The sequence below is a fragment of the Balaenoptera physalus genome (assembly GCF_965194825.1).
Source record: "Balaenoptera physalus genome assembly, chromosome: 7".
Classification (NCBI taxonomy): Eukaryota; Metazoa; Chordata; class Mammalia; order Artiodactyla; family Balaenopteridae; genus Balaenoptera; species Balaenoptera physalus.
Window position 1 is genome coordinate 43,439,708 of NC_138886.1, and position 19,826 is coordinate 43,459,533.

Here is a 19,826-nt window from a genome sequence, read left to right on the forward strand (position 1 = left end):
GTGGTTCATTTCTCTTCAGTGGCTCTGATAAAGCCCTCCTGCTTCCAGGGACAAAAGGGCATGTTGAGAAAAGTTACCTAAGTAAAGGAGAAAATCATGTTTCCTCCTTAAAATGTAGTGGAGAAAAGATATCTTTTTCCTACTCATTTTTTAAAATTTAATTTTTATTTTACACTGGAGTATAGTTGATTTACAATGTTGTGTTAGTTTCAGGTGTACAGCAAAGTGATTCATTTATTCATATACATATATCCATTCTTTTTCAGATTCTTTTCCCATATTGGTCATTACAGAATACTGAGTAGAGTTCCCTGTGCTATACAGTAGGACCTCGTTGATTATCTATCTCATATATAGTAGTGTGTATATGTTAATCCCAAACTCCTAATTTATCCCCTCCCCCCCTCAACATTTCCCCTTTGGTAACGGTAAGTTTGTTTTCAAAGTCTGTGAGTCTGTTTCTGTTTTGTAAATAAGTTCATTTGTATCATTTTTTTTAGATTTCACATACAAGTGATATCATATGATATTTGTCTCTCACTTAGTATGGTAATCCCTAGGTCCATCCATGTTGCTGCAAATGGCATTATTTCATTCTTTTTAATGGCTGAGTAGTATTCCATCGTTTATATGTACCACATCTTCTTTATCCATTCCTCTGTTGTTGGACATTTAGGATATCTTTTTCCTACTCATTTTAGGAGCGTAAAGGACTATACACACTACATACCCACTGCAAGTCAAGGCAGCTGGATTCCAGCCTGGCTCTACCACTACCACTTACGTATTTTAGGATTAACCCTAGGCTTAAGTTTCCTCATCCATAAAATCGGTGCATTGGGCTGGAGGATCTCAAGGCTTCCTTCATTTTTGAATCCTGCGACCTTAATTTATGTATAAATAGAAAGTGTCCAGGAGAGCTTTGGCATTCACATTTCTCCATGAAAGGGACAGAGAAATCAGAAAGAATAGCAGGGGTATATTGAAGGTTAGCAAAGTGCCATAAAGAGTTGAAAGCTGTGCCATATTCAAGTGCAGCTTCATAAATCCAGACATTTTAAGTTGGCCTAATCTTTCTTTCTTCCTGTCAAGCTATTTCCTTCCAGAGGGACCTCAGATCTGTTGTCAAAAAGAGAGTAGCAGATGGATCCCAGCAGCCCTGCTGGCACTGTTATAGATTGAGCTCAGAACACAGGCAGCCTCGAGTTGGCTGAGCTATTATTTGGCTTCTTGTCTGCATTTTGCACATGCCCCTGAAACCCAACAGATGACAGTGTTCAATTGTGCCACTGGCCCCTTTTCTTTTAATGAGATTTCTTTGCTCATCTCTTTCTGCTCAGCCCCTGAAGTAATGGAAATCTTCTCACAGTTGGGGGAGGGGACAGATTTTCCCACTGGATTGTTTGTTACCTTTTGCCTAAATAATTTACTCTGAAGTACTGGAAAGCTTTTCTCTGTGCTAGATTTGGGGAGGGTGCAGAATTATCTAAAGCAGTAGTTTTCTAAATGGGACCCTAAAACCAGCAGGCCTCATCATCACCTGGATACTTGCTAGAAAGGCATATTACCTGCCTCACCCCATACCTCCCGAATCAAGAACTCGGGGTGGGACCCAGCCGTCTGTGTTTCAGCGCTTCCCCCAGGGGATTCTGATGCACAGCAGTTTGAGAACCGCTGGTCTAAAACTTAGTCCCATCCCTCTAGGAGTTTACAGTTTAATAAAGGAGTTAAGCATAAGTGAAAAGGTAGATAATAGTGTGATAGTTAAATCAAGATAGTTGATGACCAATGTCAGGTTAAATATAAATAGCTACCAGTTATGGGCATTTGCTCTGGAGCAGGTACTAAGCATTGTATATACAGGCTCTCACGTTACCATGGCAACTGTATGAGGTAAGAATTACACAAGGGAGGAAACTGATGTCCAGAAAGTTTGACTCACTTGCTCTGGTTTATAGATAGAAAGTGAAGAGGCTGGGATTTGAATTTGAGCCTCTCTATGTTAGTAAGTTAAGAGAGAGGCATCTGTATAGGATACTTTTATGGATGAGGAACGAGGATGGCTTATCATCCAGCAGCATCAGGAGGCAGAGTGCCCAGGGCCCGTGATATTTTAAAAGGCCCATGAGAAGCTTTGAATTTCTTTCAAAATTAAAAGAAAAAGTGATTAGATTCCTATGTGGATTATATTCTGGTGTGGATTATATTTCTTTCTGCCAATGCAGATGTGAAGCAAATTTTGAGGGTTTTGTTTTGTTTTGTTTTGTTTTTAGTGAGAGAAGGAGCCCGTGAAGGCAAAAGTGCCTAAGGCTCGCAAAAGTCATACTGCGGTCCTGAGAAGTGCGATTTGAGACAGGCATTAAAGGAAGCTCATAGTCTGGAAAGGTGGAGAAAGGGGGTGAGAAGCCAGCCAGGTTAACTGAGGAGAGTAGCATAAAGAAAATCCTGGAGACAGGAAGGTGATCACAGAAGCAATATGATAAGATAGCCATATTCTCCGGACCAAAAACCTGGAGACATCTTCTGATGCATAATCTGATCGTAGGACCAAAATCAAGACTCTCCTGAGAAAAAAAAAAAAATTAAAACCTGGTCTTCAAAAGTGAAAGTAGGCTGATAGTATATGCACGATGACACACCATCTACAAATTGGCTTCTTGCCCTCACATCAGCCAGCCACACCTCCTCTCAGCTCCCACACTGTTTTGGAGAGCAGTAGGCCATATTCTCAAAATCTGAGGGAGCATTAGAAAGACACCTTTTCTCATCGTGCCTCACCTACTGTCTCTTGTTAACAAAACTTGTTATGAGTGCTGGGAGATAAACAATCTCCCTTGAGATCTTCAGCACTGTGTTCTAGTTCCCTAGGATCAATCTTCCCAGAGGCTTTTGCCAACAGCTTGGTCATCCTCCAGCTGTAGACCCGCCAGCTAAGGATTGTGTGCCAATACCCCATACGGTCATGCATATGCCTGATCTTTCCTGTGTGGTCACAGAGAACATCTACAGAGTCATCTGCACCACACAGACTTTTCTTAAAACAAAGAACCATGTATGTATTTACTTTAAGGAAGGCATGGTTGCAAGAATGTCATGTGAAGAAAGGGTAATTGTGTTTTAGTCAGTGTTCTCCAGAGAAACAGAACCAATAGGAGAAATATGTATGTCTGAGAGACAGAAAAGGGAGGGAGGGAGGGGAAATTATTTTAAGGAACTGGAATTGGCTCACACAGTTTTAGAGGCTGGCAAGTCTGAATTCTGTAGGACAGGCCAGCAGGCTAGAAACTCAGGCAAGAGTTGTTGCAGTTTTGAGTCAGAATTCTGCAGGGCAGCAGGCTGGAAACTTAAGCAGAGTCTCTGTGTTGCAGGTTTGAGGAGAGTTCCTTTCTTTTCAGGAAACTTCAGACTTTGCTCTTAAGGCCTTCAACTGATTGGACGAGGCCCACCCGCATTCCAGAGGGTAATCTGCTTTTCTCAAAGTCTGCTGATTTCAGTGTTAATCACATCTAAAAAATACTTTCACAGCAACATCTAGACTGGTGTTTAACCAAGTAACTGGACATCGTAGCCTAGCCAAGTTGCCGCATAACATTATCAGAGGTTATATGCAGAAGCCTGAACTACATGCTAAGAGAGCATGGAACCATTAACGTTCGTAAACTCACCATCGGAATTATATAAATACATTGCTATACAAATATATTGGCTTTCTATAGGTGTGGGGCAAGGATATAGCTGTACGGGGTGATGGAAGGAAATAATTTCCAAGAGGACTAAGAAAATTGACAATACTTGTCCAACCTTTGTAGGTACATGCAGCAGAGGGCAGTGGGGGAGGAAGGAGGGAGAGGGATGGAAAGGAGGGGGAGCTCTTGTCACATGTACGTTTGAAACAGAGTATTTAGAAGTAACCTAATCCTTATATTTATGGAGCTAGAGCTTTTTAAAAAATTTTTATTGGAGTACAGTTGATTTACAGTGTTGTGTCAGTTTCAGGTGTACAGCAAAGTTAGTCAGTTATACATATACATATATCCACTCTTTTTTAGATTCTTTTCCTATATAGGCCATTACAGGGTATCGAGTAGAGTTCCTTGTGCTAAATAGTAGGTCCTTATTAGTTATCTATTTTATATATAGTAGTGTGTATATGTCAATCCCATTGTCTCCTACTTCTGCGAGGTGAGTTATTTGGTACTCCCTAAAATGACATTTAAACACAATAGATTTCATATTCCCTGTGACCTGCTTCTTATGGTGATCTCTGTGCATTCTTTTTTTCTTTTTAAATTAGTAAATTTTGGCTTTTTTTTCTGTCTGACAAGACTATGGAAAAGAATTTGTCTTTCTCCCTGTGAGTGACACCACTAGAAGATCCTTTAATGTTTTTCATGAGACCTTCTGAAATCAGCTTTTTCTGTCTATGACTTTTGGCTGAGGAGTTAGTACGTTGGGTCTTACACCCATGTGAATGCTGGAAATGAAAAATGGGTAAAGGGATAATCTTTTGACTCCTGCTCTCGAGGCCGGGTAATGATATGTTTGGGCTGTCAGAAGAATCAGACTCTTTGAGCACACACTACCCGCCTCTCTCAGTCTTGCTGTTTGAATGGGCTCTATCCCAGTTCCAAACATTTGCCCTTTCTCCAAGGTAAACTGATACTCTGTAAACTACAGTGTTCCCTTGTTTATTCAGTTTTCTGGCATTGCCCTGAACCAAACCTGGAAGACCAAACTTGGCACTGACTCTGTGTTCATTTATTTTTGTAATTATATTTTATCATTTGGTGCGTTATATTTGGTGACTAGGTGCTGATAATTAAGTATCATCAAAAGTCCTTTAAATTGTTACTTTAATTCAGGACTTAAATCTGTTTTTGTTTTTTTTTTTTTTCCAGAAGAGCCTATTTTGGTGTCTCTCCTCACCTCCATCCCACTCCCACCCCAGCCGCCTCTGCGCCTCTGGCCAGCCCTTCCCAGAGCAGGCTTCCAATAAGTGCTGGCAGATAGACAAATATGTTATGTCCATCCAATTTCCATTTGAGATAGACATGGCAAGTTTTATCATCCCAATTTCATAGGTGAAAAAACTGACTCAATAAGTGAGCTGTTTAATATCATCCAGAAATGAGAAAGTGGTAAAGTTGGGACTTGAACTTAAGTCTTCTCCCTTCTAGCCCAGTGCTTGTCAATTAGACAGATAATTTTTTTGAACTTCTGTAGGTTGATGTGTTTATTCCTATTCTCCCATTGTCCCATGGAAAAGTACATCAAGTTCAATAGCCAAAGTTTCCCAAAGAGAGATTTTGAGAATAACTGAGTCAGAACTCACCTCTGACTTTTCACACTGTCATGTGACCTACTGAGTTCTTTTCACGCTTGAACACGTATTTCCCACCTCAGCAAATCCATGACGGCTACTGCTGTGTCAGTAAGCTGCTCCCCATCTGTGATGTGTGGGACCAGCTCCAGTGGCTGGAGGCCAGAGGGAGGCGAGGGAATCAGGCCTCTCAATGTACATTTAAGTTTTCTGCATATCTATAGATATGGTGTTTGTTTGCGGTGAGGAATTTTATAGTGAGAAAAAGCCACGAGTGCCAAGACGAGGTGGTACAACTCAGCTGTCCTGTGGGAGAAACACCCACAGAGGAGCCCTTTTGTACTGTGTTGGCTTCTAACTTGAGGAAAAATCCAAGGTACTTCTCCAGCTGGAATAGCAAAATGTCAAAACTGATGTAAGAAAAAAAAGAACCTTTATGAAAACTGATGGCATTTGAGGAAGATAAGAAGTCATGGCTTTTGAAAGCAAGATGTACTAGCGTATCAGGGACCCAGCAGGAAAGAGCTGACACATTCGAATAAGGGTAATTGGAGAAATATTTAATAAAGGGAGTATTTACAAAGATGGTGGCAACTTGTGAGGAACTCACAAGGAATAGTGTGATAACCCAGGAGTAGTAACAGAACAGCTGTTATTCCTAGGCCTCAGGGGGTGAGGGGAGGTGATGATTCCCAGAACCCAGAATGAGAATTTTGGGTAGAAAGGGCCATCCTACAAAGAGCTGTGACCTACTGTTGAGGGACAAAGCCAGCCTGAGGCCTTCCCACAGGAAGGAAGCCTCCTTCCTTCCTCCTCTGATCTCCCGCCAGGGGCCCTCATTGGTTAAAACGAAGGGGGATTTAGAGGGTGAGGTGAGGGAGCCTCCCAGGGAGGAGAGCAACGTGGAAAAAGTAGGAAAGTGGAGCTGAGGAAGCAAACAGAAGTTAGGCAGCACAGCTGGCTTAATTGGAGAGTGATGGAAGCTCAGGTTCTGAAAAGTGGACTGAGTTATATAAACATACAGGATTAGTTAAGTAGTCCTCCAGTGCATCGGAGGATCTGTTTTCAAGATACATATGAGAGTTCCTTTAGAACAAAGGCTGTCAAAAACTCAGTCTGGGATTGGGTCACCCTGTGTAGAAATCCAAGCTATACCAATGGAGGAAATCAGAATGTCACCTTCCCTCCATTTTAACCATTGGTTAAAGGATGTGGCTTTTTAAAATTGTCAACATAAGAGAGTTTGGTTCCAGGTAATGGCTGGGGAGTAAATTTGTTTTAATTTTTAAATTTATTTTATTGAAGTATAGTTGATTTACAATGTTAATTTCTGCTGAACAGCAAAGTGATTCAGTTATACATATATATATATATATATATATATATACATGCTCTTTTTTAAAAGTATTCTTTTCTATTATGGTTTATCACAGGATATTGAATATAGTTCCCTGTGCTATACAGTAGGGCCTTGTTCATTCATTCTCTATATAATAGTTTGTATCTGCTAATCACAAAAGCCAAATCGATCCCTCCCACACCCTCTCTCCCCCTTGGCAACCGCAAGCCTGTTCTCTATATCTGTGAGTCCGTTTCTGTTTCATAGATAAATTCATTTGTGTCATATTTTAGATTCCACATATAAGTGATATCACATGGTATTTGTCTTTCTCTTTCTGACTTACTTCACTTAGTACGATAATCTCTAGGTCCATCCATGTTGCTGTAAATGGCATTATTACATTGCTTTTTATGGCTGAGTAGTCTTCCATTGTATATATGTACCACATCTTCTTTATCCATTCATTTGTCGATGGACATTTAGGTTGTGTCCATGTCTTGGCTATTGTGAATAATGCTGCTATGAACATAGGGGTGCATGTATCTTTTCGAATTACAGTTTTGTCCAGATATATGCCCAGGAGTGGTACTGCTGGATCATACGGTAACTATTTTTAGTTTTCTGAGGAACCTCCATACTGTTTTCCATAGTGGCTGCACCAACTTACATTCCCACCAACAGTGTAGGAGGGTTCCCTTTTCTCCACACCCTCTACAGCATTTATTATTTGTAGACTTTTTAATGATGGCCATTCTGACTGGTGTGAGGTGGTACCTCATTGTAGTTTTGATTTGCATTTCTCTAATAATTAGTGATGATGAGCATCTTTTCATGTGCCTATTGACCATCTGTATGTCTTAGGAGAAATGTCTATTTAGGCCTTCTGTCCATTTTCTGATTGGGTTGTTTGTTTTTTTGTTATTGAGTTGTATGAGTTGTTTGTATATTTTGGAAGTTAAGCCCTTGTCAGGCATATCATTTGCAAATATTTTCTCCCAGTCTGTAGGTTGTCTTTCAATTTTGTCTGTGGTTTCCTTTGCTGTGCAAAAGCTTATAAGTTTGATTAGGTCCCATTTGTTTATTTTTGTTTTTATTTCTATTGCCTTGGGAGACTGACCTAAGAAAACACTGGTACGATTTATGTCAGAGAATATTTTGCTATGTTCTCCTCTAGGAGTTTTATGGTGTCATGTCTTATGTTTAAGTTCTTAAGCCATTTTGAGTTTATTTTTGTGCATGGTGTGAGGGTGTGTTCTAACTCCACTGATTTACATGCGCTGTCCAATTTCCAGGGAGTAAAATTTTTAATTCACTCCCTTAAACTATCTGAAATGTTGATCAACTGAGAATCAGAATTTATGGTAGATTGAGTGAAAAATATGTAATGCAAATGGTCCTTTACATGTTCCAAAATGTGCCCTGGATTAAGCCCAGGCAGCAGAGAACTATGTACCTGTACCATGTTGCAGAGGATCCCACACAGTTTCTTTATTCTGTTTTGTTTTTGTTGTAGGTCATTGGCTTATCTTGATGGAAAACGTTAGGCCAGCCCAGTGAAACTCATCTCTATGCCAAGGATATTACTGATACCATGATTTTCTAATCAGAATATCTGTGCTCTCATGAGCAAATCCAATCCAATCTCCATCTTGACTATTAGTTAAATAATGTGACTTTATTTAATAACATTTATGTAATTGATCATGTTTATCCCTTTGAGTTGACCCCTTGGAAGTTTATGTTTCACAGCCAAGTTTATCACTTACTAGTATCAAATGTATAGAATTCCGGAATATGTATTTTATTGTATTACTCTAAGTCTTAATTTCGTGTTGTGATCCTGTCACTCTTTTTTTTTTTCCCAGCTATTTTTAAGTCATATGGTGGTGGTGGGTTTTTATATATCTACCAGCTTTGTCTTAAAGTGGAAGTATAAATAAGCACATATATCCTCTTCATAGAAATGTTCATGTTTCCCCTGAAGAGACTTATTTTTTCTTGCCTCTTTGCTCTTATCTTGGCACCTCTTTTAATTCTTTGCTCCTCCATCTTGTTTCCTGCTTATTGAAATTCCACTCTTCATTTAAGACCCAGACCAAACGTCTCTTCCTTCCTAAAACATTCTTCAGTCTTATCAAACAGAAGGAATCCCTCCATCTCCTGAATCTCATTGTACTTTGAACCTTTTTGTGGCCATCCTCACATTCTGGCTCATGTTATATTTACTAGAGACTCTCTTAACCTATCTGGACGTAAGCCACTTGAGGCTTATACATCTTTATATCCCAGACTACCTTAAACAGCATTTATACTTAAGTTGTAACTTAAAGTCAAATATAAATTGAAAGGGGGATAGTGAAGTCATTTAGATGGGTGAATTTTAGAAACTTCAGTGCAGTATTTAGTTTCCCTCTACCATGGGAAATAATTTAGATTTTCCTAATTGACACTGGCCTATGATTTTCCTTCATCATACAGCTCTTGTCTGGTTTAGGAATCAAAGTTGTACTGACACCATAAAACAAACTAGGGAGACTTCCTTTTCTTCTGTTCTTCAGAATAACTTGTATAAGCCAGGGGCTTTCTCTAATACGTGAGAATTAGGTAATATTTATAGAATTGTCTGTGCCTATTCCTTATTTGGGGGATAGATATTTTACTAGTAATGTGATTTCTTAATGATTACTGGTCTGTTCAGGTTTTCTAATTCTTTCTGCATCAACTTTGCTATTTAATATTTTTCTAGAAAATTGTTCATCAAAGTTTTCAAAGGTTTTGTAATAAAATTGTTCATATTCTTACTAGTTTTCAATCTCTACTATATCTGTAGTTAGTTATATAATTCTTTTATTCCTAATATTATCTATTTGTATCGTCTCTCTTTTTTCCTTGTTCAATTTTTCTAGAGATGGGTTCATATTACTAGTCTTTTCTAATAACTAGATTTGATTTTGTTAATTTTTTCTTTTGTTTTTGTTTGCTTGTTTTCTACTTTATTAAATTTTGCTTTCATCTCTTTTTTCTCCCTGATATTAATATTGCTATACTGGCTTTCTTCTTGTTCATATGTTTCATGTTCTTTCTATTTATCTCAGAGGTCCCTGCTTTTGCCACTGAGCACCAATCACCATTTACTTCTGCCAACACGTCCATAACTGAACTACAAGTTCATGGAGTGCCATGATACATTTCCCTACTGCTAACCTCCAATTCCAGTTCAAGAGGGAAATTGGAGACTGGAATTGTTTGTCAGACCTGGATCTTTCATCTAACCATATTGGAGGTGGCCTCCTTCTCAACTTTATTATAATGAACTAGCTGAGTATAACTACTTACCTGAGCCCCAGTTTCCTATCTATAAACCAACAACCCGGTACACACACAATCCACCCAACCTTATGTGGCAGCCCTGCCCTGAGCAGCCCACATGGATCCTTCAACCAGACTCCTGTCTCCATCCTGCCAACCTGGTCCTACAGTCCATTCTCCATTCACTGGCTTGAGTGAGTCTTTCAAATGAGAATATCATTCTTTCGCTACCTATCTTTTTAAATCCCTCCAATGTCTTCTCATTTATTTTGGAATAAAATTCTGATTCTTAACTATAGTCTGTAAGGCCCTGTGTCCCCCAGTTGCTGCTTACGTCTGTGATCACTAAGACCACTCTCTCTACCAGCGCTCCGTCTTGCCCACCAGACTCTTCCAATTTAGTGATTTAGTGCCAGCTGTAACTCTCTGTCTAGAACTCTCCTGACATGGCTGGCTTATTCTCTGGGGTTCCCCAGAGAGACCTCCTATAACTGCTCCATCTACAGTAGCAATAACTGTACCACCAAGTTATTCTAGTTATTCTAGTTTTCAACTGGGGGCAATTTTGCCCCTCCCACCTAGGGGACGTCTAGCAATACCTGGAGACATTTTTGATTGCCACAACTCGGGTGACGCTACTGTCATATATGGGTAGAGGTCGCAAATGCTGCTACACATCCAACAATCACAAGAGCGCCCCGCAGGACACAGGATTATCCAGCCCCAAGGGCCAACAGTGCCAAGGCTGAGAACTGTGCTCCATCCCACAGCCCTGCTTCATTTTCTTCCTACCACTTTTTTTTTTTCCTGTCTGAAAAGATTTTCTGTTTATCTGTTTAATTGATTTTGTCGTGTCTGTCTCCACACATGAGAACGGACCCTCCAGGAAAGCAGACATTTGGTTTGTCTTGTTTACTGCTGTACCCCTAGTGCTTAGAGCAACCCTTGCCACATGTTGAGGTGCCTCATAAATACACCTGATTGAAGGAATGGAAAAGAAAGTCAAGTTCATCCAACATAATTGGCTTTTAATAAAAATGATAATTACTGGTGTTTACTGCTTCCTTTTCCGAGGGAGATGTGCTAGATTTATTTCTCAAAGTCCTGGAGGTTGGAAATTCAAAATCAGGGTGCCAGCATGGTTGGGTTCTGGTTAGAGCCCTCTTCCAGGTTTCAGACTTCCAACTTCTCACTGTATCCTCGAATAGTAGAAAGAGTGAGAGAGCTCTGTGGGGTTTTTAATAAGGGCACTAATTCCACTCGAGTGCCTCACCCTCCTCACCTCACCTAATCCTAATTACTTCCCAAAGGCCCCACCTCCTAAAACCATCACACAGGGAGAGGCTCAACTGATGAATTGAGGGGAGGGCACAAACATTCAGTTCATAACAGGAATATGCATCTTTTCTAATGTTGCAAAATCCATCACTCCCCTTGTTTTGAAATTTGAGACCATAGTTATCTATTTTAGTGTTCTTGTATATTTCTTCCTCATTATAGTGCTTCCAAGATTCTTATAGCCTTTCAGTTTGCTTAGAGTGCTGTTACCCACTTCACTCAGCCTCATGGAGAAAAACAGATATGCCTGTTCAGTTGTTTTGGTTCTTTTTTTGTTTTTTGTTTTGCCTTTGTTATCCTTTACCTATACCAGTTTGAATCTCCAGAGAGGAAAAATTATTCTGTTTACTTAATCATCTGTTACATCAACTCAAGTAGTACTTGACCATACATAATCTTCAAAGACTTCTTTTGTTTTTGCTTTTTTAAACTTCAATTCATTAAATGATCATTTGAAAGTATTAGGCTCTCACAGAATAACTAAAAATCCCCTGAATTGACATCTACCATGTCCTTTTCGTCCATGTAATAATCAGGATGCTACTTATTGCATTTAAATAGGAATTCTTTTTTTTTTTTTTTTTTTTAATAATTGTAACTGCTTCAGTGGGATGAATAAGATAGTATATTTCCTCAGGTGCCCAGCTGACACTGAGCTGGGCTATTTTGCCTTGACAAAATATGTCTGAGAGAACATCCTGTAAGACAAGAGGAAATATCATTGGTGATAACAGATGTCCCATATTTCCCCATTTAATGAAGTGCTACTTAAATGATTTGAAGGTATTCTATGACTGGCCTGATGACAATAACTTAATCACTTTCTCTCTCAACTGTTGACTTTTAAAACATATTAATGGTAGGTTCAATTACAGTGTCTGTTCTACAGCACGTAACTCCTTTTTCTGTAGCTCCAACTGCTACTTTTTTCCAGCTGAGGAGGGAAACTCCTAATGAGCCACACTTCACAAAGAAGAGACCCCGTTTTTAGCCTTCACCCTGGACACCCAGGGTACAACCAGCTCTGAAGCCATCTATTTTCCCCTGCTGATTTCTGGTTCATCTTGGCTTTGGGAACTGTACTAGGTTTTTGCTGAACCCTGAAAAAGTCATGACCCCCTAATGGCCCCACCCCTAATTCCCCATTGCTGAACGATAGAAGGCACATGAGAAATTATTTTCATAACTGCTTATAATTTGGAAGAATTTTGTAGGCTTTTAGTTTAAGTAGAGAGAGAAAAATTCACTTTTTCCTCTTCTCCTTTCCCCACTGCCTCCTCACCAGCCCCAACAGCCATGGAGAAGACAAGGAGTGCCCTTCATTTTAAGAACAGGAGCTAACATTTCTTAAGTATTTACCACGGCCAGGTCCTCTGCTGAGTAATTCACTTTCCTGTTTTCTTGGAGTTAGCTCAATCGGAGGTTACCGAAAACTGCCATCTCCCCCTGTTCTACCATAGCGCCCTTCCCAACCCACCTACCCACTACCCTGCCAAAAAGGGAAAAAGATCGTATAATATGGGATTTCTAACAACCTAGTTCTGAGGATGGCGCCTATAGTTACTTTTCACATTGACATTTTGCCTGATCTTGATCAGAAGTCTTTGTTTGATTTGTCTGACAACATATTCTTTTCCTTTGAAGATCAAATTAATCAATGTATGCTTTTCTAGTATGTAAGCTTTTCATTCACATATCATTTGACTTAACTCCATCAAATATTTCTGTTGGCATTTTTAGAATTAATAATAGTAGCTAACCTTTACTGTGAGTTATTTTAACCCAGTCTCTCTAAAACCTCTACCTAAATTATCTTGCTTTAAAGTATTATTGTTAGTATTGTCCATTTGTGAGTCAGCAGTCTGAGGCACCAGGCAGTTTAGTAACTGCTCCAAACTCGCTAATAAGTAGTGGAAGTTAGATTCAAACTCAGGCCTTCTGACTCCAGAGTCTAAATGCTTACTGGTCACATGGCTTTATTTCTCAATAGTCAAAGCTGTGTGGATCTTGGGCAAACATCCTAACCTTTAGAATCTCCAACTGGACTTCTTTATGTATCTTGCTATGCTTCCATAGTCCATTTTTATTATGGTCTTAACCACTGTCTATGAAATGAAAATAATTACACTACCATCTCACTGGGTATGCCGTGAAGCTGCAGGATTTTTTAAAAAAAGAGGTTTCAGGGGAACTAAATTCCTTCCAATCTGTGCTTTGAGCCCATTCACATCCAGTCTTACTCAGGAACCAGGAGTGACAGCAGTTTTTCTGAGCAGACACAAAAATCAAGGGGCATTTCTGACTCCACAACGTGCGTGAAAGAGTATTTTATATTCCCAAAAGAAACTCTTCACAGCCCCAGCTCCATCCCCCAGCTGGAGCAGAGCAGCAGGGGTGATGGGCTCACTGGGAGATCGGAGAGGCAGGTGATCGTCCTTATTTAGATGTGCCCGTGATCACGTGACCAGAAAATGGAGGCGACTCCGTATTTCCAGTTAACTGCTCCAGACAGGAGATGCTGAGGAGCGGTAACCGAGCATCCTTCTCACTCTCCAGCCTCCTCTGTCCTCAGAAGGTAGGTGGGTCCTGGTGCGGCTTTAGGCGGATGGGCTGTGGGAGGTCGGATTGCAGTGGAGAGTGTTGCTTTCACAGACTGGGCTATTGCAGCTGGGAAGCTGGAGGGGGAGAGGGAAGGGGGTGACAGGATGCAGAGCTCTGCCCAGCCCCTCGAAAGTGACAGCTGGCAGCTGCATTTCACTCTGTATCATCTCTTACTGGAAGGGCTTGTGGTCCTGTACGCTATCTCCTGCCCCTCCCTTGGTGAGCAGGTAATTAGGTAAACAGACTGCACGGCTATAAACATTTTTTATTCCTTTATGTCTATGACGAAAATGGAGATAGAAAAGCAAAAGAAATGACAGTTGGGAAACCGTTTAGGACTCTCGTCTGATGGGTGTTGAAATGTCTATTTGGATTATTTGACAAGCAGAGTGGCCCTGGTACAGTGGCATTTTTATTTTTTATGTTATTGCTAATAGTCATTGAAGCTAGTAACATACACTTCTCTTTTTTTCTGATGAATCTTGTGACATTTAAACCTTACCTAAGTTCTAAGCTGCAGAAATAGGTCATCCTCAAAAATGGGCTTATGTTGTTTTCTATTGCTTTTTCAAAATCAAGACAGAATACGCTACTTAGAGAATATCAGTATTTTACTGAGAAACTAAGTTATGTGAGAAACTAGAAAAAAATTATCACCTGGTTAATTTCAAACAGGAAATACATAGGTTATGGAATTCCTCTATGGAAACCAAAACAAGACTCCCATCTAGAAGGGGTGATTTAAAATGTGATTCTGCCTGAGATCAGTGTCATGACAAATCACCTGTCATGGTGACTTAAGGGGGAGGGGGGACATAATCTCTATAAACTGCCCCCCTTCTTTCATAGGAACTGTTGATGTGCTGTGGATCTTATGTAAACTGCTATTCGAGCACAGCTTCTGGGCTCATTTCCCACCAGATGGTCCCCCGACCCCCTCCTAGAGAGAAAAATAGAAGCTGCCACTGAATGAGTCTACTTCAAAATGTTCATTTGATGAAAGTTTTCTTAAAATCATAATTGATAATATTCCCAGAATGTAAAAACTGGAATTATTAGATTAAACTTCCTGGTAATTAAAAAAAAAAATGATCCATGACCTGTCAATTTAAAGAGACAGATTATCTGGGAGAAAGAAAGTGCCTTTCCGGAAGTATCTCTATCAGTAAATTATACTTATGCAGGCTAGTGAAAGCTCTGTACTTTAAAATGGCTTGGACCTTGCTCTGCAACTCAGAGACAAATAAACAAGACGTGGCTGTTGTCATGCACAGTCAGCAGCACCTAAACATCCCCAGGAGATTTCGCTTTGTAATGCAAAGTTACCCTTTATATCCTAAATAAGATCTAAAGCTTCATAGGTGCTTAAGGGTAATGAGCCAGATTCTCCTTCCTATTAACAAGACGTCAAATTAACTTTTTCCCAATGGTTAGGGCTCTCTTTGGTACTTTCCAGTGAATTTCCATTTGGTTTTTCAGTCTTGAATGTCTTTGTACTCAGGGAAGGATTTATCTCTTATTAAATAAAGGATCACGATACTTTTTTGATCTTTAGACTTCATACTTTCTAGCAAGCTAGAAGACAGTGCGGGGTTTGCACATAGGTTCAGGTACTCAATATAGGTTATGACAGGAAAGCTTGAGTTCACCTACAGCAAATAAAAGCTTATTTTTTTCTTCTTCGCTAGCCTGGATTTGCTTTGACATGCCAAGATTTTGCAGACAGTGGCTTTACTCGAATCAACTTCCTGCTAGAGTAGTATTTGAACTTGGGATGGGTTCTCAATTCCTTATCCATTCTAGTCAGTAGGATAGTTGGGGGAGAGGGGAAGGGATGAGAAGGGGCAGAGGGAAAAGTAGTGAAGGACAGATTCTGTCCCTGGTATCCTGTCTGTATCAGAGTTGACAAAGAACATTTGGGTACAGCTTTTTTCTGGATTAATAATGGCAGGAGTCCTGGGGTAGTGGTGGATAGGTGTGCAAAAGGGTTGCAGGAGAAGAGGCAGAAATGGATACCCCTGTCTGAACACCATGATCATTTGAAGGCTCTGTTAAGCCATTTGCCTGGGGTTTTGATAGTTGTGTGATTTTCCATATTATTCTTGCATCCTGAGTTTCAATTGCTAAGGTAAGATAAGGTGAAACAAATTGTAGAATTCATTTTGACTGACTTCCTCAGTTTATAAGCAAGCAAATGAGCTCTAGTTAGAGTGAGGGATTGACTCAAGGTCACAGTCAGTGGCTGGGCCACGATCAGAACCCAGGTGGCCAGCTCTTGATCTCATGCTATTTCCTTTCACCCCAGGCCTTTGAGAAGCCCTTAGCAAAACCTGGCCCGTGCATTTACATTTCTCAGAGCTTAAAAAAAACACACAAAAAACGCTACTACTCTTCTATTTTAAGGGTAAGGTAGCATTTCCTAAGTCCTTTACAACCCTTAGAAATTTGGGAGAAATGAAATTGGACTCTATTCTCAGAGCTTGTGCATTTATTATGAACAAGATGCTATCTACCCCTAAAGACTGCATGTGATACAAAGGCAAAACAAATGCCTTGCAAAAGGCTGAGTAAAGTCAATTCCATAAGAGGTGGAACTGAGGGGCTCTGGGCCCTCCAAATTGGGAGAGCCTTGCTCCTCCTTTATTGTAGAGGAGTAAATACAGGATTCATGGATGAGGTGGATTCAGTAGTTGGGGGAAGGAACATTTCAGCAGAAGGGAATATACACCAAGAGAGGGAAGAGAACTGTCAACAAGACTTGGGAAACTAGGAGCTCATGTTGTCTGAAAGGTAGAGCATTGGGGGATTGATCTAAATGGTGGAAAGCCCTGAGGGTCAAAGAAATTTGTATGAAATGTGTTGGCAGTGGGAAGCCAGTGTTTTATGAGTTGGGGGTTTGGATTGGCAATAGACTGGCAATGGTGTGGGAGAGATGGGAGGCAAGATGAGAGGTGTTGGTCCACCTGAAATAGAAGGGACTGACCCTGCCTAGGATGGAAAGAAGAGAGGCGATTACAGAACTGCAGACGTGGAAGAAAGGCATAGTGCTTGAAAACTGAGGGAGATAAGAATCTTCTGAGGAGGTGCCTAGTGAAGAACTGGCACACCCTGTGATAGGGTATCGTTTCATTCCTCATGACTGAGAATCTGCAGCCTTGCTGCCCTCGATATAAGTTAATATAAGCAAGGTGACAGAAGCATGAAGCTCTCTCATCTGAACAAGATAGACTCAACTTTGGCAGGAGCGCTTTCAGAAAGCTAAACCCACATCTGATTAGTCAGCATCAGGTCACAGTCCCAACGCTGGGCCATGGTTTCTATGACGACACTTCCATTGTTAGCAAGAGCGCAGGGCTGCAAGCCTCTAGATCTACTGAGGTGGACCTAATGGAGTGGGATGTAAAGAGGATGGTGACTTTTTCTTTCAGTCATCCCCCTCCTTCCTAGGCAGTGGCAGTTTGAGGACAGGGATCAGGCCGACGGGTGCCCCTGACAAGTGCCAAGAAGATTCTGACTCATAGAGTAGAAATCAGAATGAGTCTAGACAGTGGGCATGGGGGCTGGGGACAAAGAAGGGAGAAGGGGAACAGGGGAGCTCAGATGTCATCTATCCCCACTCCTTCCCCAGCCTATCCACAAGATCCAGCCCCAAAACTGCTACCTGTTGTCTGGAGACTTCCAGGTTTATCCACTCTGCCCACATTTGGAGGAACTACTCCTATCTCTGGAACTCCATGATTATCACTCATGGATTTTACCCCACCGTTTTGTGTGAACTTGTATGTCTTTTCCTCTTTATTCTCCTAGATTTTAAATTCTCAGACACACGCAGAATGTGTGTCTGAACCATTCTCTTTGTAATATACCCTCCCCCAGACTAACACTTTCCACACGGTTCTAGGACTGAACCGTTTGTTAAATTCCTACCTGAAAGAATAATAACCTGGGAAACAAACAGTGAGTACCATAGAATCTACATCTATCAAGGCTTATGGGAAACTGGTTTGGAAACCCTAGGGGGGATAATCAGAATTGTTTAGGGGTAGTTTTGCCTGGAGACAGAGATCTTTCAAAGTCCCTCCAATCCAAAAATTCAGAAAGGAACATAGGCTTCCTATAGTGCCCTCAAAAACAGGATTTACTGTTGTCCAAATCCAATATGGAAACCCCATTCATAAAGCTACCATTGCCCATGAAGCAAGAGAAGAATAAAAATGTTGCCACTTAAGCAATTACATTTTTCTATGTCCAACTACTAGAAACACCCAGGAAAGGGTTGATGAAGTTGGAAGTTTTAGAAATAGCTCTTTCTAAAACAAAACAGGAGTAAAACCAACATAATGTGATCTCAGGAGAGCAGCTGTGCACAAGATCAGTTAGGAGGGCAGGTAAAATGGAGATGAGAGGATAGCTAGAGATTATTGATCTCTGGAAAGGTATTGATAACTGAAAGAAAGAAAGCTTGGGATGGAGTATAGCCCCATTCCTGGGCTAGCTGTGGGGAAGTTTTCTTTGTTGATTAGACTAAATTCAGGGACGATCACAGGTCATGTTCTTGATATAACTGAATCATGTTCTTGATATAACTGAGACTGAATTTCTGAGGAGAAGCTTCTAACCAAAATTTTCATGCACTTAACAGTTTATAGACTCAAGGCTTGTTTCTAATTTGCTTGGTCATAGGTGGCTGGTCTTAGGCTGTTAATTTTATTTCCCAATACTAACGTTTATTTACCAGCAGGGACCTGGTAACTAGAAAATGTGAGTCATATACCAGAGTCTTGGAATCCCATATAATGCCATCATTCTGTGAACAACGATTATTTAAAAACATAAGCACATTTTTTCCCTAAATAGCTGTCTACATTTATACAATGAAGGCATACCAATGTAAAAGGAATAGCTAAAAGAATCAGCTCTCCTTGTGAAGTTGGCATAGCTGTATGATTACGGACTATATCCCTGAGGAGAGTATGAAATTAATCAAGTCTCATAAATTAGCTTCATAGAATGTGATTATACTGTACAGTGGGGCATGTGTAAATAAAGGTGATGTCTTCTTTCAGCCGCGAGGGACCTGACTTGGGCTTCTCTCCTTCCCTCTAGATTTGTCAGGCAGCAGTAGAAGGGCTTTCTAGTAGGAAGGAAGAACGGAAGGCCTGATATACTCCTTCCAGAGCTGAGATTCTCCTCCTTGAAACTGTGCTGATGAAGGAGATCAGATACTGTATTCATTTGCTTGAGCTGTCATAACAAAGTACCACAGACTGGGTAGCATAAATAACAGAAATTCATTTTTTTCACAATTCTGGAGGATAAAATTCCGAGATCACGGTGTCGGCAGGATTGGCTTTTTCTGAGGCCTCTTTCCTAGGCTCGTAGATGGCTGTCTTCACCCCGTGTCTTCACTTGGTCTTCCTTCCTTGCGTGCCTGTGTCCTAATCTCCTCCTATATAATAGGACACCTGTCATATCAGATTAGGGCCCACCCTAATGACCTCATTTTAACTTAATTACCTCTTTAAAGACCTTATCTCCAAGTACACTCACATTCTGAGGTACTGGAGGTTAGGATTTCAACACATGAATTTGGGAGGCGGGGGCAGGAATCCAGCCCATAACAGAGAATGTGTTGGGAATTCCTGTCGGCCAGCCCCACACTTCATTTGTCATTCTTCAGTGTTGAGTCTACGGGCACATGCCGTCAAGTGAAGTAGTTTTATGGGTGTTGGGCTTTTTCTCCTCCAGTAGGGTGGGTGGAACAAGTTAATTTGGCTAATGTGCAATCTTTAAACTGCTCTGTAAAGTAAATGGCCGCTCAGTGTGATTTGTATGTGTGAAAGGTCCCAACTCAAAATTGTATATCCATAATCAACCCTTTAGCCCTTCCTTGTCCTAAAGAAACCAAAGGGCACT

The 19,826-nt window shown here is 40.6% G+C and overlaps 1 protein-coding gene across 7 annotated transcripts in view; it reads left to right on the forward strand.

The window, feature by feature from the left end:
• PRUNE2 (prune homolog 2 with BCH domain) overlaps positions 1–19,826 on the forward strand; it is a 257,591-nt gene that overhangs the window by 176,468 nt on the left and 61,297 nt on the right. The gene's annotated exons all lie outside the window — the stretch shown is intronic.